The sequence below is a fragment of the Giraffa tippelskirchi genome, chromosome 12 (assembly GCF_054371585.1).
Source record: "Giraffa tippelskirchi isolate mGirTip1 chromosome 12, T2T-mGirTip1v1.2.pri, whole genome shotgun sequence".
NCBI classification, from domain to species: Eukaryota; Metazoa; Chordata; class Mammalia; order Artiodactyla; family Giraffidae; genus Giraffa; species Giraffa tippelskirchi.
Window position 1 is genome coordinate 125,270,748 of NC_137286.1, and position 22,621 is coordinate 125,293,368.

The window sequence follows — 22,621 nt, forward strand, 5'->3', positions numbered from 1 at the left end:
TGCTCAGAGAAATATCAATAACCTCAGATATGCAGATGACACCACCCTTATGGCAGAAAATGAAGAAGAACTAAAGAACTTCTTAATGAAAGTGAAAGAGGAGAGTGAAAAAGTTGGCTTAAAACTCAACATTCACAAAACTAAGATCATGGCATCTGGTCTTATCACTTCATGGCAAATAGATGGGGAAACAATGGAAACAGTCAGCGACTTTATTTTTTTGGGTTCCAAAATCACTGCAGATGGTGACTTGCAGCCATGAAATTAAAAGACGCTTGCTCCTTGGAAGAAAAGTTATGACCAACCTAGACAGCATATTAAAAAGCAGAGACATTACTTTGCCAACAAAGGTCCATCTAGTCAAGGCTATGGTTTTTCCAGTAGTCACGAATGGATGTGAGAGTTGGACTATAAAGAAAGCTCATCGCCAAAGAATTGATGCTTTTGAACTGTGGTGTTGGAGAAGACTCTTGAGAGTCCTTTGCATAGCAAGGAGATCCAAACAGTCCACCCTAAAGGAAATCAGTCCTGAATATTCATTGGAAGGATTGATGCTGAACCTGAAACTCTGACGCTTCGGCCACCTGATGTGAAGAACTGACTTATTTGAAAAGACCCTGATGCTGGGAAAGATTGAAGTCAGTGGAGAAGTGGACGACAGAGGATGACATGGTTGGATGGCATCACCGACTCAATGGACATGAGTTTGAGTAAACTCTGGGAGTTGGTGATGGACAGGGAGGCCTGGCATGCTGCAGTCCATGAGATCACACAGAGTCAGACATGACAGAGCAACTGAACTGAACTGAACTGAACATGTGCACAACAGCCTTTGCTCTTCATTTGTTTATATATATCACAGTTGTGACCTAATGTAATTTCATTTCAGCCTCAAATATTTAGACTATATCTGTACTACAAGTAATCTGGTGATAATTTCTTTAATATTTATTTATTTACTTACCTACATACTTGTAATTTCTTCAAGATGATAGAGCAACTAAACATTATGAATTATTGATATTCCATTTCCCTTGTTAACTTTAGCTCTATATTTGTTTCATTTCAATGATTACTCTGGGTCATGTATTATTCTGCAGTATTTAATCTTGAGTTACAGAAGTCTAATACAAATTAATTTAATTAACTACTACCAGGTAATACAAGTAACTCAGAAAAATTGTCAGCTAGCAAATCTTATTTTTACTTAAGATAAATCTCTGCTTTAACCATGTAACATTATGGGGAAATAAAATAGAAGTGTCAGACTTAAATATTTGTAACAAAAACTCTAATCTTATTGACTGTTTAATATTAATAGATGATATGAGAGGAAAGAAAAAATAAATTATGGAGAAGATGGAAAATGTTCAAACAGGAAAAAGAAAAAAAGGCTAAAGAGAGTAGGACAAAATAAATATGACAAAATACACAGGGGAAGAAAAACATGGGAAATCATAAGAAATAATATACATTATCTCTCAAATAAAAATATTTTATACTCTCCTATATTGAGATATTCAGTTGGAAAATGACACATACTGTGCTTACATCTAAACAAAAATACTTTTCCATTATATGCCTAAAAGCCTGTATTTTTCTGTGATGACATTTATAATGTCTTTTCTGACAATTTAACCAACTTAACCAAAATAAAAATTAGGTAAGGTAAGTTAAATTGAAACATTATCCCTTAAACTATAGATGACATAATCCTAGAATTAAGAAATAGATACAAGAGATGAGATGGAAATCACTAAGAGATCCACAGTCTCATAAGACATCACAATATTCAATCCAAACCTTATGGTAGATTTAACAACCTAAGCTGAAATATATTTGTAATAATGAAAAAATATCATACCTTATGTTACTCTTGTAATAGTTCAAATTTTTTCTTAGTTGATATTGAATTTATTTGTTGCTTTCCCATGTAGTAAGCTTGGAATTTTTCTCATCCTTATGATAAAATTTCTAAAAATACAAATTTCAACTTAGTACAAAAAGTGTTAGGGTTTCTATTATTAACCTTATGTGAGTTAATAGTCAAGGGAATTGGTGGCTGTACTGTTTTCTTCTTTAGATAGTCTCTTTTATATCACAAAGTTTATCAATCTTGAATATACGTTTAATGGAATCTTTTCTGGTAGAATTTCTGTTTAGAATCTGATAACAAAAGCTACTTACATGATTTGGAAGACGGAATTGAAAAGAAATCATTATTGCTCTTGAGGCATTGAGGTAGGTGTGGTTTGGGGATAGAAGGCTAAAGCCTTGTTTGCTAGCAACTTTCTTTGAAGTCTACCTGCTCATTAGGCACCTCAGTGCTTTGCACAGATCAGATCATTAACAGATATGTCCTCTGATTCCTGCAACCCCTGTGCTATTAGATTTGTTGAAGCTAGTGGAGATCTTCCCTAACTCTTCCTTACAAAATACTAGCAGTGATTTTGTAAAGCCTCTCCTTCTTTAGTGCATGCTAAGTTGCTTAGTCACGTCTGACTCTTTGCGACCCCATGTGTTGTACCCCACCAGGCTCCTCTGTCCATGGGATTCTTCAGGCACGAATACTGGAGTGCGTTGTCATTCCCTTCTCCAGGGGACCTTCCTGATGCAGGGATTGAACTTTGGTCTCCTGCATTGTAGGCAGATTCTTTACCATCTGAGCCACCAGGGAAGCCCTTCTCCTTCTTTAGAGGAGACAGTAAACAACTGGAAAATAGACAAAAAACTGCTCTGGTTGCCGAGTAACCCAACAGAGAATATCCCAGTTCTTTGCTACTTTTTATTGCAAAACTCTTTTGTTTTGTTTTGGTTTCCTACAAGCTGCTCTCCAGTTTCCAATCACACCAAGCTCTACCAGATGCCTTTGTCCCTGACTATCACACCACCTTGCTCTCATCAAAGTGAACAATGATTTCCTCATTGCTAAATTCAGTGATCCATGATTATTGTTCATCTCACTTGACAGTTCAACTCCTTTTGACCTACTTCTTTTACTTGACTTCCAAAATACTATACTTTCTTAGTTTTCCTTCTATCTCATTAGCTGCTCCTTTTTAATCTCTTTGACTGTTTCGACTATTCAACCAGTGTTCCAAATTTCTCCCCATGGTTCTCTTTTCTATGTATTTTGACTGTCTTGATGATCTCATCCCATCTCATAATTTTATTTATTTATGTATTTTTGCTGCACTGCATGGCTCATGGTTATTAGTTCGTCAACTAGGAGTTGATACCATGCCCCTTGCAGTGAAAAGTGTGGAGTCTTAATCACTGGACCTCAAGGAAATTCCCCCACTGCATAATTTTAAATCTGTCTATAATGGTTATTTATATTTCTTTCCAAAAATTCTCAACTTACTTTATATACATAAATGCCTACTGGAAATATACACTCAAATACCTAATAAACAATTTAAATCTGGCATGCCCCAATCTGTAATGCTTTGCCCCACTTTCAGATTTTCCTATTACAATGTTAGTAAATCTTTCACGTTGTTGAGATGAAGGTCTTTGGAGAAATGTTTAACCTCCTCTTTAAGTCAAACCCTATGCCTAGTCTTTCATGAAAAAATGCCTCTACATTTAAAATATATCTTGAATCCAACCACCTTTGACACTCTTCACTTTGACCACCCTGGTCTTAGCCACTATTCTCTCACTTGAATTACCACAATAGGTAGAGTATATCCCCCTGCTCCCATTTTTATCTTCCATGATCTATTGTAAACACAGGCCAGCCAAACTAATTTTAATCATAGTGCAAATTGTGTTTCTTTTGTAGTCAAGACCTCCATGGCCCTTTGTTTAACACAAATAAAACCTTAAATCCTCATAATCTCCCCAAATCCTTTCCCAACCAATTACATATCTGATTTCTATTTTTCTCTCTGAATTCCACTGTAATCACAATGCCCTGCCTTTTATCCCCTTTTGCCAATTATACAGGAAATTCTATCTTTCTGACTGTATAATTCCTTTTAGTATCATTAGTCATCACAAATCCACAGTGCCAATGTTTATTTTCAGGTTCTTAAATGTTTTGCCTGGATTATTGTAAATCTCCAATTTCTTTTCTAATCTCTAGATTTTTGTTATTGCAATCAAATATACACCTTACATGCCATAATGATCTTCCTAAATTATAAATCTAATCTTGGAAAGCCACTGTTCAAAAACATCAAATTATATTCCACACATTTGAAGAAAGGCTTTCAGCATATTTTTTTACAGTTGAGTCTCTTCAGCTCTATAACCTTTTTTTTTTTTTTTGACCGTTATGCTGATTTGTTCATTCATAGAATTCAGTTCAGTTAAGTACAGTGGTTCACTCATGTCTGACTCTTTGTGACCCCATGAACCACAGCACATCAGGCCTCCCTGTCCATCACCAACTCCCTGAGTCCACCCAAACCCATGTCAATCGAGTTGATGATGCTATCAAACCATCTCATCCTCTATGGTCCCCTTCTCCTCCTGCCCTCAATCTTTCCCAGCATCAGGGTCTTTTCCAATGAGTCAGCTCTTCGCATCAGGTGGCCAAAGTATTAGAGTTTCTGCTTCAACATCAGTCCTTCCAATGAGTACCCAGGACTGATCTCCTTCAGGATGGACAGGTTGGATCTCCTTACAGTCCAAGGGACTCTCACGAGTCTTCTCCAACACCACAGTTCAAAAGCATCAATTCTTCGGCGCTCAGCTTTCTTTATAGTCCAACTCTCACATCCATACATAACCACTGGAAAAACCATAGCCTTGACTAGATGGACCTTTGTTGGCAAAGTTATGTCTCTGTTTTTTAATATGCTGTCTAGGTTGGTCATAACTTTCCTTCCAAGGAGTAAGCGTCTTTTAATTTCATGGCTGTAATCACCATCTGCAGTGATTTTGGAGCCCAGAAAAATAAAGTCAGCCACTGTTTCCACTGTTTCCTCATCTATCTGCCATGAAGTGATAGGACAAGATGCCATGATCTTAGTTTTCTGAATGTTGAGCTTTAAGCCAGCTTTTTCACTCTCTTCTTTCACTTTCATCAAGAGGCTCTTTAGTTCTTCTTCACTTTCTTCCATAAGGGTGGTGTCATCTGCATATCTGAGGTTATTGATATTTCTCTGAGCAATCTTGATTCCAGCTTGTGCTTCCTCCAGTTGACCTCAAACTCCCTAACTATCCCTTCCCCCTGCCTTTCCCCCATGGTAACCATAAATTTTTGTTTAAGTCTATAAGTCTGTTTTATAAGTAAGTTTGTTTGTATTATTTCTTTTTAGAATCCCACATATAAGGGGTATTATACAATATTTTTCCGAGTTACCTCACTCAGTATGACAATCTGTAGGACTATCTATGTTGCTACAAATGGTATTATTTGACTATTTTTTATAGCTGGGTAATATTTTGTTGTATATATATACCACATCTTCCTTATCTGGATATATGCCCAGTAGAGGGATTGCAAGGCCATATTTTTGTTTTTTAAGGAACTTCCATACTGTTTTCCATAGCGGGCTATACCAGTTTACATTTCCACCAACAGTGCAGGAGGGTTAACTTAACTGTGAAATTTGAATATATGTGTTCCTATGTCTGCTGAAAAACTGTCAACCTATGTTTTTTTTTTTATTAGACTACATATATAGCTAATTCATTGGCTTGGGTTGGCTTTTATTGATAGGAGGAGTTTACCATGAATTTTTGAGCAATTTTTATTTTTGTTCTCTCTCTTAATAAAGTTTATGAGAAAGTGTGAATAAAGAAAAATATCTGGTTCTTTACATCTCTGTTAATGGATTTTATGGTACTCTTAATTTTAATTGATAATATGTCCTGCTATTAAATTCTGTTAAATTAACATTTCCTCATAATCCCTGATGTTTTCTGCAGTCTAGTATTGTTTGGAAAATATCTGCTATGCTTATTCTTATTTCTTTAGAGATTGGCTATTTTTGTTCCCAATAAACCATCAGAAATAAGGAAATGTTTTTTAAATGTGATTTTTCAAGATCACATTTGGCACCTGTTTTAGGTCAAAGGGGCTCAATGATAGAAAGATATCAGAATATAATCAACATATATCTCAAATACAATGCAATACATGTGAGAGACTATGTATATGTATATATACACACACACTATATACACACACACATATGATCAAATATATAGAGAGAGAAAGAGGGAGAAAAAGTATGTATATATATAGTCAGACACAGGGAAAGGGAAGATTGACAGAGATATGGAAAAAACATATATAAAATACAGATTAGATTTTTAACCTAAATTCTAAATTGTCTGATGAGCATGATGTAATATGAGTTGATCTAGGAAGAATAAAGATAGATGGAAAACACATTCAAGAAAATGTATAGTTAATAAGAAGATTGGAAACATGATCAGGAGCCTGATCACAAATAGTTATTTTACAACATGGTAAGAATTTTAAGTGCCACGGAAATTCACTGAAGGTATCATCATGGGACTAACACATCCAGAAGTGTTCTTAAAATAGATCACACTGGGTGAGCAGACAAGCTGAAAGCAAACTCAGAGAAGAAGGGGATGTATTATGATAACCCTTGTGAGAAATCATGACTTGGAATTAAGTTTTGGGGAACAAAACAGAAATGGAGAGAAGTGGATATATTTCAGATAGAAGAGGAGGGATAGACTGGACCTGGGATATATAGAATCTAGAGAATAAATGAAGATGATAGCAATGACTTTAAGTAATCAACATGGAACCTGGGGCTAAACAGGGCTAAACAAAAACAATGCCTTACAAGTTTGAAGAATGAGAAATAGGGTAGGTGGTTTGAAAAAAAAGCAAATGAAATCCTGAGTTATCTTAATTTTGAGATAGCTGATAGAAATTCAAGTTTTAGAAGTCCTGTTTGAGGACCAGGTGTGATCAGTTTATTATTTACTGAAAACAGTAATGTCTAAATTGAAATAGAAAAGATACATAGGAGTTATTCAAACACAGTTACTCTTTAGCCTAACATACTAGACTCCTTGTAAACAGCTTTCTCTGTCCTTTTCAAGCCTATCTCCAAACAGTCATCTTTTTGATTCTTCTGTTCTATCAATATTGATTTATTCAATCTTCTTTCAGAATGAATTGCTGTATGCTCCCTTCACCTACATTTAATCTGCCATTCTAATGAGAGTATTAATAAATCATTCACTGGGGTGGGTTACTATCAGTTTTGTATTTAATATGTAATTATTAATCTCCTGGTGGTGGTTTAGTTTCTAAGTCATGTCCAACTCCTGTGAATCCATGGACTATAGCCCACCATGGTACTCTGTTTGTGGGATTTTTCAGGCAAGAATACTGGAGTGGGTTGCCATTTCCTTCTCCAGGGGATCTTCCCAATCTAGGGATCAAACCCCCATCTCCTGCATTGCAGACAGATTCTTTACCAACTGAGACACCAAAATAGAATGGAATGATTGTATAACCTCCAAGACATTTTCTAATATATATATATATATAGTCTATAAATATGTGATTTGTCAGTATTTTAAGTTGTGACAGTACAAAGCATATATTTGTGATTTAGGATTTCATGAGTATATTTTCAAATCATTTTAACTGTTATATTGCAGAAGCCTAAGTCTTCAAGTAGCTTGTGCCTTGAAGCTATGCACTTCGCTCTTGCTTTGCTAATGCTAATCCTAGATACTTACCATATGAGTTTATCAATAAGATAAAAGTTTATCAGATTAAGAATGAACAAAATAGTATTGGAATGTAAGTATTTAATGGCATGGTGGCTAGCATTATCTCTGTCTTGAAGGTGACTGTCTCACTGATTGATAGCCTCATCAATTGGATTTTCAATCTTTTGCACTTCTGTAAATTCTCCTAGATTATTTCATATTTTCTACAGGGAGAATTTATTTTGCCTCTACTGAACAACTAAGGAGGGACAGTACACCTTCCACCAATCAGGATGGAAATGATTAATCTAGGTTCTTGGCTTTTCACTGGCTATTAAGTTTTCAAACCAGGCTTATTACTAACTTCTCCCAGCTGCAAACATAGCCTACTTTCCCTGCACTGCCCTCCCTCGCCCACCTATTTTGTATCCACTGAAGTGAAGGTTTTCTCCTTGGCCACAAGAGCTTATCAAAATCCATGTTTTTTAGGCCTCTCAGCTATCACTTTCCAGTTTGCCAATCTCTTGACATAAACCCAGGACAGAATAAAAAGCTCACTCCTTTGAATTTTCTCCTTTCTAGCCGCTTGCCACACAACTCCTTCTGTCTCTAATGTTTTCCAGAAACTTATACCTACTGTATTTTATTTATGTTTTGTTTTTTCATCTTTCTAGTTTTTCAGTGCAAGATATTCTGAAAAAATCATTTCTCAAATTAGAAAATTATATCTATGAATCTTTACACCTAAACATTTCAAATAATTAGAGCTACATTGTAATCATTATGTTTCACAGGTTTAATCCAGTTTGGGAGGTTGGGAACTCGCAGAGTTCTTAGCCTTGCTCTATGTGAATCTGACTTTTATCAAAAGGAATTAACTACAATCTAACATAAATATTCATTTATCATAGGGGAGATTAAGAGGCACAGTGCAGTCACTGTGGATCCACAGGAATTCTGAACTACACCTGGGCATATATTTCCAGGTTAATCTATCCCATGGAAAAGAAATATTGCATGAATAGACCTAGTTTCTGTTTCCTCTATGTGTTTCCTCAGGTCCATTGATTTAAGTATTCTTGATTGCTACCTCTGGGATATTCCTTTTACTTTTTTCCCCACACATAACCTCTTAGATAACCTCTTCCATGTTTACAATTCTCTAATTCTTAGGTACCAAGACTAATTGAACACTTAAGTATTAAAATAAGTAGAAAGTTATTTTCTACAGAAATCTGTAATTAGATTAACCTGTTTTTGGATTACACGTGAAAATGTTTAATATTCACCTTACCATTGGCATATAGAATTTATGTGAGTTCAGAATTTTTAAAACATGGCTTTACATTTCCTAACCATAAATGTTATAGATAAAATGTTATGGCATTGAGACAAATGATTCTATTTTGATCAACATTTTACACTCTATCCTGGGATATCTGGAACACTATATACTTAGAAGCAAAGTTCCATCACTAGTTCCATCATTTCAAGTTTTGAATAGAAGTATATCAGTGAAGAAGAATGAATGTTGATTTACTATTGTTGGCAGATCCTCTGGGAAATTTTTTGTTCATTGTTCTCATTTGTTACTTTTGAAAAAAATGCCTACACGAAAAGATAAATAGCTTTCTCTGGTTGATTTCTATTCATAAAATATTTAGGAACCGTGAGACCTTTTTACAGTCTGAATAATTTCCCATGCGTTTCAGCCCTGCTGAAGGATTGGGCTCTTCACCAACAAAACTCATTTATCAAATGCGTGGGCTTCCTATATGTATCTACTGTAGTTATCCTGCTTCTTTCTCATTGTTGTATCTTGGGAATGTTAGGTGACAGATCAGTTATCTTTGTAAACATAGGTCTTCAGGTCGAGAAATGAAGCATCTGGACAATTACATCTGTAATGATGTAGATTATAAAATTCTGGATTTTGAACCTAATGTCAGGATTGTGGTTGTTGTTCAGTCAATAAGTCATGTCTGACTCTATGCAACTCCATGGACTGTAGACCGCCAGGCTCCTCTGTCCATGGGATTCTTCAGGCAAGAATACTGGGGTGGGTTGCCATTTCTTTCTCCAGGGGATCTTCCCAGACCAGGGATCGAACCTGCATCTCCTGCATTGGCAGGCAGAATCTGTACCATCTGAGCCACCAGGGAAGCACCATGATTACATATGTCTTTAAAACCTCTTTAGGTAAACTGACCATAATTGGAATGCACGAGAAGCATGAATCCAGGGGACCATGAGGTGGAACATGATAAACTGGTTTCTGAAATTGTCCCCCTCCAAGTATCCCATGCCCCATGCAATGTGACTTATAGTTCTATGAAGTGGTATCTGTTTCTCGCTGGAAATGAATCTGGGCTGGCTTTATGATTGCTTTTACCAGTATAATGCATTGGAAGTAGTAGAATATCAATGAGTCTTGTAAGTCTAAGCCGTGAAGACCTGGTGTGTTACACCATTCTCCAGGATATACACCATGCCATGAGAACAAGACCAGCCGGCCAACTTCCACATTTGGATGATACCATTGTAGATTAGCCAGCCCACACTATTCTTAACTCTAATGCCTGGATGAGCACAGCTGAGTCCAGAAGAACACTGCAAACATCAGCTGAACTTATTGGGCTTCTAGGCTTATTATTAATAAAAATAGTAAATGCTTCTTTTTAGAGCTACCAGTTTCAGTAGTGGCTTCTTATGCAGCAGTAAGTAATTAATACACATTCATCCTATTATTATTGTCTCAGAACTTTAAAATATAGTTATTTTAAAAATTTGAAGAGTATACATCATCCAGGTTTTGTGAAATAAGAAAATTTCATTGTCCTATGCTCAAACTCATTAGATATTTATGTTAGGTTGAAAAATCAACTTCAATGCAACATCTGTTATATTCTTTGCTTTTTATTCCAGATCTTCTCACATGTAAGTTCTTAATTTTTAGGGCATTATCTCCACATAATTTTACATGTGCATTAAAATTAGTCACCATTTCTTTTTTTGACATATAAAAAAGTTTTCTTTATATATCTCACAAGCTTTAGAAAATCCTCCATTTGTCAGCCATTATTTGTGCATCTTATATGCAAGCTTAGATTAAGACTGTCCATTTAGTCAATATCAGACCTGACTGTTTCAATTCTGTCTTTTTTTGTTGGCCATCTGTTGCTTTTCACTCTTTTTGGCAGTTAATTTTATACATAACATAATTTGCATTTTGAGATTTTATTACATATTCTTGATGAGTCACTTTAGTCTGTCCCATTGACATTCTCCAAAAACACTAGCCACATGCTATTTTCCTCACAATGAAGCAGAGCCTGACTCACGCAAAGTAAATAGTAAATAAAATAAACCCATCATTGCTTTTAAAGTGAAAATGGATATACAGCTACTTATAAATAGTTCATTCATTTTGTGTCAGACATAATTTTCTAGCATCATTTTGTGTCATAAATAATAGTCCAAAATGGCTTCCAAAATTTGTAGTTTAATTTCACATAAAGGTTTTATATAATATAATAAATTAGTTGCCTTACTGTGCTACTTGCAACCTATATGATCACTGATGTCGTGAGTCTGACAGACCGATATTGAGAGATTAGTTTGCAATTATCCTCCACTTCTGTTATTTCAACCAAAGCAAGTCTTTAAAAGTAGTAAATCAAGCCTCTCTCTCTCTCTGTCTCTCTCTCTCTCTCTCACACACACACACCATATTAAAAATGCAATGTGGTACAGACTGTTTGATCGCTGATGTTCGGTGGTTTCATAGTAAAAGCATTTTATCTTGGTAAATGACCATTCAGATAAGAGTACACTAGACTATTTTTAGCCTCTTTTGGGGCTTCTCTGGTGGCTCAGATGGTAAACAATATGCCTGCTATGCCAGAACCTCAAATTCCATCCCTGGATCAAGATGATCCCCTGGAGGAAGAAATGCTCACCCACTCCAGAAAAATTTTTTCTTGCCTGAAAAATTTCATGGACAGAGGAGCCTGGTGGGCTACAGTCCATGGGGTATCAAAGGGTCTGACACAATTGAGCAACTGAGCATGCATGCATTCATGCAAATGTAGTAAATGGAAGAAGGAATATTATGCCCTTAAATCGTAAGGTGTGCCATCTGACCTCCCCATCTACCATCCTCTCTCTTATTTACTCGATTCTAGTGACACGCCAGACTCTCCTCTGTTCCTTGAATATGCCGGGTGCAACCCCACCTTAGGCCCATTTCACTGGCTGTTACTTCTTGTCCCGAAAATCCATGGGTTTAAATATCTCACCTACCTCTTCCATGTATGTATGTTTTCCAGTATTAATATTGCAGTGCTTTTTCTTTATTAAAATATTCTGAACAAAAATTATCTATTTTACAAAGATCTAACCAATGTATTTATTTTTATTTTTTTAATAAATTTATTTATTTTAGTTGGGGGCTAATTACTTTACAATATTGTAGTAGTTTTTGCGATACACTGAGATGAATCAGCCATGGGTTTACATGTGTTCCCCATCCTGAACCCTCCTCCCACCTCCCTCCCCATCCCATCCCTCTGGGTCATCCCATTGCCCCAGCCCTGAGCATTTGCCTCATGCATCGAAACTGGAATAGTGTTCTCTTTCACATATGATAATATACATGTTTCAATGCTATTCTCTCAGAACGTCCCACCCTCACCTTCTCCCTCAGAGTCCATAAGACTGTTCTATGCATCTGTAAAGATCTAACCAATGTATTTTCTGAGTCATCAACTCAGCAGCAGAGTTTTTAATTTAAAATATTAAATCCCTGTATTCTTCTTTAAAAGAAAATATTACAAAAGAAAGGTGATTTTATTTTCACTTCTTAAAATATATTTTTCAACATTTATTTCTTGCGTTTAGTTCATGTAGGGCTTCCCTTGTGGCTTAGCTGGTACAGAATCCACCTGCAACACAGGAGATCTGTGTTTGATCCCTGGGTTGGGAAGATTCCGTGAAGAATTCCATGAGTCCATGGGGTCGCAAAGAGTTGGACAATACCAAGCTACTTTCACTTAGTTCATGTAAGAAGAATTAAACTTCATTTATAAATTATTCACGAAAATTTAGTGCAGTATGTAAATTTTATTTGGTAATAAGAAACATTCTGCCTCTATAAAATAGTATTTAACAGTAAAGTCTATGAAGGCTGCTTTAACAGAGATGAATACAATACATTCATAAAAGAATAAGAGAGGAAGGTAGTGTGGATTGTTAGATTACAACTGTTGTTGAAGTCCTGCTAATTGATCACATGGTTCTAATTACCCTTTCCCAACATAGTGACAATCTATATTTTTCAGCTGTTAAAATTTAAATTAGCAAATACAATGGAATGTTTTCTTTTAATCAAGCCCCAACTTAGAAATCATAACTTCAAATATGTGGTGAAACAAAAACTCAAATACTTGATTCTCTGATTTTCATCATGCATCCTTTTAGCATATTTGCTAAATCTGTAATTCTTGATGTTACATCTTAGAATATCCCTTGTTTTAACACCACTCAAGTAATTTCTACATTGTCGAATTTTATTTTTTTCTTTTGTTTCTCATGACTATATTCCATGGTCTGTAACATTACACATTTTGGTATGTGTGTGTGTGTGATGTTTACTGATCGGCAAATAGATAAGGGAAATGTGGAAACTGTGGCAGATTTTATTTTCTTGGGCTCCAAAATCACTGTGGATGGGACTGCAGAATGAAATTAAAAGACGCTTGCTCCTGGGAAGAAAAGCTATGACAAAGCTAGACAATGTATTAAAAAACAGTGACATCACTTTGCTTACAAAGATCCATATAGTCAAAGCTATGGTTTTTCCAGTAGTCACATATGGATGTAAGAGTTTGACCATAAAGAAGGCTGAGTGCTGAAGAATTGATGCTTTTGGATTGTGGTGTTAGAGAAGACTCTTGAGAGTTCCTTGGACAGCAGGGAGATCAAACTAGTCAATCCTAAAGAAAATCAACCCTGCATATCCATCGGAAGGAGTGATGCTGAAGCTGAAACTCTAATACTTTGGCCACCTGATGCAAAGAACTGACTCATTGGAAAAGATCCTGGGAAAGATTGAGGGCAGGAGGAGAAGGGGATGACAGAGGATGAGATTGTTGGATGTCATCACTGACACAATGGAAAGGAGTTTGAGCAAATTCCTGGAGATAGTGAAGGACAGGGAAGCAAGCCTCCTGTGCTGCAGTTCATGGGGATGTGAAGAGTCAGACATGACTTAGCAACTGAACAACAACAACATACAATGTTTCCACGAATTTGTGTATAAGCCTAGTTCCTTAGAGATGCAGAAGGAAATCAATCACAAAATTACTTATATTTTATCCCTATTATTTCACAGTTTCTAATAACAAAGTTCTTTAAAGTTACCAGCCAGCCTCTTTTGTTGGCCTAGTTATTTTCACCTGTCCTCTAATTTCAGATTTTCTACTCTTAAAATTGTCATCCAAAAGCTATTCCTTTTCCTCACTATAAGGAGATTATCTTGCTTACTAGTCATAGGAAAACAAAAACTATCTGATATAATTTCCTTTTTTTTGCAAAATGTTTTACAAACTTTCTGTATCAGCGTGTATCTTTTTTCCCTTCTTGACCTATGGTTTAAGGCGTTGTTCTATTAGACTTGGTGGAGTCCACCATTCTCAAATTCTTCTGATATATTTCCATTAATACTTCTTGTTACCAGTGTCCTTCTTATCAACAATGAAACATATTCACACATATCCTATGTTAAACAAACAAAATTCTCGTCTTAAATAAAAATGGTCAAATAAAGAGTTCTCATATTGGTGAGATATCCTTCACATCTCACTCCCTTCCAACTCTCTTTAATCTCTTCTTTTCTTTTAGTCATCCTTCTGTCAATAACAAAGTCATTATTAGCATGAATATGGAATAGATATAGTTTTTAAAGTCACTGAAATATTTAGGTCTGTCTGTTACTCTAGAAGACTTGGTACAGAAATGTATTCCTGGGAATAGGATGGTGTCATAACAAAACATGACAAACAGCATGGCATTGAGTTAAATGCAGCGTGCAGGCTTCAAGAAGTTGTATTCAGAGGATGGATTCACAGTGATCCATGATAGGCAGCATTGCAATATTGTTAAAACTGTTGACTGAAATAACTCAGAATGCAGACCATGCCCCTAATGGACCTCTAACCAAGAATAGTGGTATCATTTGGTGGTCCTGAAAGCTGCATTTAGTAAGATAATTCAAATAAGGCGTCAGAAATCTAAGAAAATAAATTGGCTGATTTTCAAGCAGGAATAAAATAATAATAGGATCCAGGAATTTTTAGGTAGTGATGGTTTTACAAACTCAAATACTAAATATAAAGTCTAACAAATGTATGAAATGAAAAAAGGTAATTTGATATTTATTTGCCTCAGTAGCAAGAATTCTTGAGTTTTGCCTTTGTACCGATTTTAAAACCCTTCAATGTATTTTGGTAGTATGAAGTAAATCCTTTCAATTGGGAAAACTGCTGATGGAAAGTCAGTGGTATCCTGGATAACATAGAAGGCTACGCTTAATGCCACTACTTCCTGTATTCCATCCAGTCTTCAACTACTGTCATCTGAACTTTCTGCTCACTGCTCCAAAACCAAACATCTTCAGGACATTGATATGTTCTCCATCATTATCTCTAATACATCATTATCTCTAATATTAATTATCTGTAATCCATCAATATCTCTGATATGTATTAGAGATATTCTATTTGATCTCATGTCAATACTGACAGTCTTGCTTAAGTACTTCATAATGTCTTTTTTTTTAACCTTATAACTCAATATTCTTCTGGTTTCACTCTTAGCCATGGCCCTTTTCTGCCAATTCTCTTTGCCATTGCACCTATGTTACTCCTTTTGTGGTTGTCCCACAGTCCTTGACTTTGTTTTCTTTTCAGTCTCAATTCTTTTTGCTGTCAATTTTCAATGATTCTGTTGCTATACCTCTAACTCAGAGATTCTCGTATCAGCTGTGTCTAGTCTACTAGTGAACGCATCGATTATATTCTTCATTTCTGAAAAATGGTGGGAGTTTTTCTTTAGTTTTTGTTTTCATTTTTTTAAATCTTTTTTATTTCCTTTGTTTTTTTTTACCCCTTAGTATTTTCATCTTTCTGGTTACATTGCCCATCTGTTCTTAGATACTCTCTACTTTTCCATTAGAATCTTTAGCATGTCAATTCACAGAGGTTTTGAACTACCAGTGTTACAATCCAGCATCCCTTTTATGTCTGGTTCTGATGCTTACTGTTCAAATCATGTTGTTTGCCTGTGGCATGCCTTGTAATGTTTTCTTGAAAGCTGGACATGATGTACCCACTATGCAGAGTCCTCAGCCACTACCATTACCACTGCCACTAAAAACCGCAGTAAGTTGATTATATGGGTGTATTGACTGTTCAGTGTAGATCTTAAAACTTAACCAAGTATACAATTCAAGAAACATGTAGAGGGTGGCTGTCTCTCACTGCAAGGATGAGGAAATGTATTTTCTGTGTTAGATGAAAAAATTTAAATATGCTCCTTACCTGAGATTATGACAAAATGAAATGTTCTGCAAAAGTGATTTTTATAGATGACTGATTTCTTTCTCTTGATGTGGGAAAAGTTTGAAAAAATGCCAAGTAAAATATTGAAGTGTTATCTTGTTGAAATTAGAGACAGTTTTCCCTTCCTCGCTAGAATAAATTAAATGTGATATGCTTTCTCATGATGACTCAAGGTCATATCAACAAATGTTAACGAGTTATGGTTGTGCCATGATGTTCATTGATGCTAATGAGGTACACAGAGGATTTTTTTTTCTTTCCTTATTTTCTTAACTTTGCAAGCTATAGATTCAAACTATTTTCCTTTTTAAAAGTAGTAGAGATAACATTTCTCTGATCTTTTGGATGTGGCCATGAAAAGCACACAGTGCTCTCTCCTTGCCTTTTATATTTCATTAACACCTGCTGTCTTACTCAACTTATAATGTAAAGGTAAAAGTATACTGTGTTCAAAGAAAACAAGTAACTATGCTATGAAAATTCTAATATTAAAGCAGCTATATCATACATATGACAGAAATCAAATATGTATAAATGTGTATCATTTTGTTTATTTCTCTTTCTGGAACTTTAAAAACTTAGCTGTGGCCTCTGTGATCTCCTTTAAGTTGTTTGTACTTGTGAACTGGAGAAGTAACAACCAGGATGTGAGCTCTTATTACATTAGTGTTAATATTGGACACACATAATACTGTCTGGATAACAGCAGTGTTACTTAAAGGCACCAATGAAAATATTTTGTGTGATTTCTCCATGAAACTTTAGGTCTAAATTTTGCATAAGAATCATGTGAAATGTATTATAAAATAACAATAAATTATAACTTTGAACTAGAATGAGCCTACAAAGCAATACCACTTATTGTTGTGTTCAGTTGCTAAGTCATATCCAACTCTTTTCACCCCATGGACTGCAGCAGGCCGGGCTCCCCGTCCTTCAGTATCCAGAGTTTTCTTAGATTCATATCCCTTGAGTCAGTGATTCTATCTAACCATCTCATCCTATGCTGCCTTCTTCTCCTTTTGCCTTCAATCTTTCCCAGTATCAAATACCACTTATAACAGCTTCTAAATAATTTAAAATCCAAAATTTTAAAAACCAGACTGCACCTCAGCTGAAAAACCTATTGTTATGTGGCTACCAAATAGCTTTATTTTCATATTTTTAATCAAGAAAACTATGAAATGTAGTACCACAGAGAAGATTGTTCAGATTAGTGTTCTGCTTTATTATGTTTTTAAATGCTGCTCTTTATATATGTGACACTTGGTAATAGCTAAATACTAGCAAATTGAATTTTAATATGATCTAAAGTTTGTGACATAAAGAATATAATGCAAATTTCAAAATGAGAAATGATTGTTAAAGCCTGAATTCTGTAGAGATAAGAGGCAGAAGTGGGAAAATTGTTTGAACATTATTTCTATCCCAAATATTTTGAAGTTATAAGACTCTGCACAAATCTGTGAAGCACTTTTTATTATGTAATTCATTGTAGAACTTGTGAAATCCAATAAGAACATCAATATGGCAGGTGATTTTAAATTTGCAAAAATATGCACAGCTGAATTTCTGCAGGGTAAAGTTTATGTCTCCTCATGTTTAACTTGAAATCTTCAGAGGGCCTAGCATATTTTATGCAATCAGAAGTGTTTTTAAAGAGATTAATGTATGCTAAGTTTAAAGATGGTCTAAGTGTTTTCAAAACATAAAGGAAAACTGGAGTTTAAATTTTATTTTCCAATTAAGATAATATCACTTCTTTCCTTGTGTATTCTTTAGTCTCTATAATCAAACAGCTACAGAAATTTAATCTTTTTTATTTTGAATTATACGAACTATTGGGGCTTCCCAGGTGCGCTAGTGGTAAAGAACCTGCCTGCCAGTGCAGGAGACAGAAGAGAAATCGGTTCAATCCCTGGGTTGGGAAGATCACCTGGAGGAGGGTTTGGCTACCCATTTCAGTATTCTTGTCTGGAATCCCCTAAGACAGAGGAGCCTGACTGGCTACAGTCCATAGCGTCGCATAGAGTTGGACACCACTGAAGCAACTTAGCCTGCATGCATACGTACTGTTAATTCACATTTTTTGATATATACATTTATTTCACTTGGAGATAACTTTTTCATGCCTTTTTCCAATGTGCAACTATCTAATAGGTCAACACTTACACTGTTACAACACTGAGCACTTGTAACAGTTGCCCAGTGAAAAATATAAACCCCAATCTTATGTAACTGTCCATCAAGGTAAAGAAAGGATAAAAATATATGGCACAGAAATAATACCTAGAAGCTTTATGAAAGGAAGATACAAAAAGCAAGTAACTTATTCTTAATTATGTAGTTAAATATGGAAATGTTTAATAGAATATTTGCTTAGTTAAGAACTACTGTGATCAACTGTTCGAAATGTACTGGGCAAGTATCATACAACTTTAGTTTCACAAATTTTTAATTTATTGTTTTCAAGCTTATGGAACTGCTTTGGATTTCTGCTGTAATCCTTAGAAAAACTGTGTGTATGTATTTAGTCACTCAGTCATGTCTGACTGCAACTCCATGGACTGCAAGCCCACCAGACTCCTCTGTCCATGCGATTTTTTTCCAGGCAAGATACTGGGATGGGTTGCCATTTTCTCCTCCAGGGGATCGTCCCAACACAGGGACCAAATCCACATCTACTGTGTCTCCTGCATTGGAGGGTGAATTCATTACCACCGAGCCACCTGTTAAAATTTAATTATTAGATTAATTCAGTTCAGTTCAGTCACTCAATCGTGTCCAACACTTTGCAACCCCATGAACCTCAGCATGCCAGGCCTCCCTGTCCATCACCAACTGCCGGAGTCTACCCAAACCCATGTCCATTGAGTCGGTGATGCCATCCAACCATCCCATCCTCTGTCGTCCCCTTCTCCTCCTGCCCTCAATCTTACCCAGCATCAGGGTCTTTTCCAATGAGTCAGATCTTTGCATCAGCCGGCCAAAGTATTGGAGTTTCAGCTTCAACATCAGTCCTTCCAATGAACACCCAGGACTGATCTCCTTTAGGATTGACTGGTTGGATCTCCTTACAGTGCAAGGGACTCTCAAGAGTCTTCTCCAACACCACAGTTCAAAAGCATCAATTCTTTGGCGTTGAGCTTTCTTTATAGTCTAACTCTCACATCCATACATGACCACTGGAAAAACCATAGCTTTAACTAGATGGACCTTTTTTGGCAAAGAAATGTCTCTGCTTTTTAATATGCTGTCTAGGTTGGTCATAACTTTTGTTCCAAGGAGCAAGCAAAACAGTTGGACATGACTTGGCGACTAAACAGTGACAACATGTACACATATAATTATAATATATAAACTCATGTGTTTAAGTTTCCTAGCTACAACTAAATGTGCTTCCATAGACTAATTATCATTTAAACGTGGTCTAGATTGACTATCAAGAGACATTGAAAGTGAAAAGTTTTATACCATAGTAGTAAATGCTAAAATTCACACCAGAACATAGAAGAACTATTTATATTAACAGGGTTTACGTGCATAAAAACACTATTAGTTCTACCCTCCGATTTTAATACTGGATTCTGAGAACCATGAAGGTTAATGATTCATGGTCATCAACTAACCATTCTCAGAATAGGACTAAATAAATTTTGTATTTATTTATTCCAAAAACATGTCTCATTTTATTACACAACTGTGTCATTGTATTGGAAATAGATTTTTGTAGAAGAGCATAGACATCTTTAATTGAGTGTGGAGTGGGTACTTTGATGGGGAACTATATACCAGTTATGTCACCTCCATTCACATTCATGTAAGTTGTTTTGAAAATTCTTATAGGTTTATTGAGGTATAATTGATATACAATAAGTTGCACTAGTTGAAAGTATACAGTTTGACAGAATCCAGCATATTCAGCCATCTATGAAAACATAACAACAATCAATCCCAATGTTGCCTTTGGTTCTTTTACATTTGCATCCTCCCATCTCTCTATGCATGCTTTCTATCCCCAGTCAACTTCTGATCTGCTCTGTGATACTGTAGATAGCTCTTATTTCCTAATTTTATATAAATGGAATGATACAGTATATCTGCTTATTTCACTCTGCAAAACTGTGTTGAGATTCACCTATGTTCCTAAGTTGCATCATTTCTTCATCCCATTTTTTCTTTTTGCTGAATAGTGTTCCATTGTAAGGATATACAGTGTTTCTATTTACAAAGTGATACATGTTTGTGGTGTTTCCCACTTTTTACTAAAACATATAAAACATTTGAGTAAGGGTACATGATTTGTCACATGCTTTTATTTATTCTGGAACTAGGTCTATATTTGAACAGGTGTATGTTTGACTTAAAGTAGTGTTTTCCCAAGTCGTTGCTCCATTTTATATTCTGACTGCCAGTTTATGATGATTGCAGCTGCTGATACTAACCAACATTTTTTTTTAATGTTGTCTTAGTCATTCTAAGAGATATGCAGTATCTTGCTGTTTTTTTAAATTTATATATTCTTTATAACTCTTAATGTTGAGGATATGCTTTTTAGACAGCATAATAGCTATCTAGGTGCAATGTCTGTTCAGATATTCTGCCCATTTGTTAATTGTTTCTTTCCCCTAACTATTGAGCTATGCGAGTTTTTCACTTTTTTTTTCTGTTTTTTTAATTCTGGATTTCCATTCCAATCAGACAGATGATTTATAAGTAATTTCTTCCAATTTTCCTTCTCATTTCATTCTCGGTGCAGTGTCTTTTAAAGAACAGAAGTTGTGAATTTTGATGAAATGCAGTTTACTTGTATTCTTTTAAATGAATGTTAGTGTCATATCTATAAAATCTTCGCTAACCTAAGTTCAGAATGGTTTTCACTTGTTTTCATCTAGCCATTTTAGAATGTTATGTTTTCCATTTGGCATGTGATATATTATGACTTAATTTTTGTTCATGGTAAGTTAAGAGTTCATCTTAACGTTTAGTAGCATTTGGTAGCATTTATTAATGAAGCCATCTGGGCCTGGGGTTTTCTTCTTGCAAAAGTTTTAAACTATAAATTAATTTCTTCAATGGATATAAGGCTATTATTTTATATATTTTTTATTGAAGAAAGTTTTGTAGGTCTTTAAGGAATTTACTTCCTCTAAATTATTAAGTTTGCTCTTATACAATTGTCCATAACATTCCTTTATTATTATCTTAATATCTGTAAAATCTGTAGTGATTTAATCTGTATACATTATGATATTGGCAATGTGTGATACGTCTCTTTTAGCTTTGATCAATTTGGGTAAAGTCTATTGATTTAATTGTTAATTCCAAAGCCTGTGCCAGCCTTTCCCTGGTCATCTGTGATGGCTTTCTAATTTCACTCATACATGCAGTTAGTTGCTTTTGAATTCTCTAGTCTTTAAAGTCTGGCTCCTGAAAGGGGAAAAATATAAGACAACTGATGGGTACCTATGATATACAGGGAGTTCTACTTAATACACTGTTCAGTTCAGTCACTCAGTCATGTTCGACTCTTTGCGACCCCATGGACTGCAGCACACCAGGCTTCCCTGTCCATCACCAACTCCTGGCCTTACTCAAACTCATGCCCATCAAGTCAGTGATGCCATCCAACCATCTCATCTTCTGTCATCCCCTCCTCCTCCTGCCTTCAATCTTTCCCACCATCAGGGTCTTTTCTAATGAGTCAGTTCTTCACATCAGGTGGCCAAAGTATTGGAGCATCAGCTTCAGCATCAGTCCTTCCAATGAATATTCAGGACTGATCTCCGTTAGAATTGACTGGTTGGATCTCCTTGCAGTCCAAGGGGCTCTTAAGAATCTTCTTCAACACCACAGCTCAAAAGCATGAATTCTTTGGCGTTCAGTCTTCTTTATGGTCCAACTCTCACATCCATACATGACTACTGGAAGAACTATAGCTTTTACTAAATGGACCTTTGTTGGCAAAGTAATATCTCTCTGCTTTTTAATATGCTGTCTAGGTTAGTCGTAGCTTTTCTTTTAATTTCAAGGATCTTTTAATTTCATGGCTGCAGTCACCATCTGCGGTGATTTTGGAGCCCAAGAAAATAAAATCTCTCACTGTTTCCATTGTTTCTCCATCTATTCACCATGCAGTGTCCTAGTTTATATGAGAGGGAAATCCAAAAGAAAGAAATATATGTATATGTATGGCAGACTCACTTTGCTATGCAGTAGACATTAATGCAGCATTGTAAAGCAAGCATACTGCAATAAAAAACAATTAATGAAAACAGTGACGGTGTTGGAGGGGAAATATGCTGGCCTTTAAATTGCCTGGAAATGACTTGAGCCTGTGA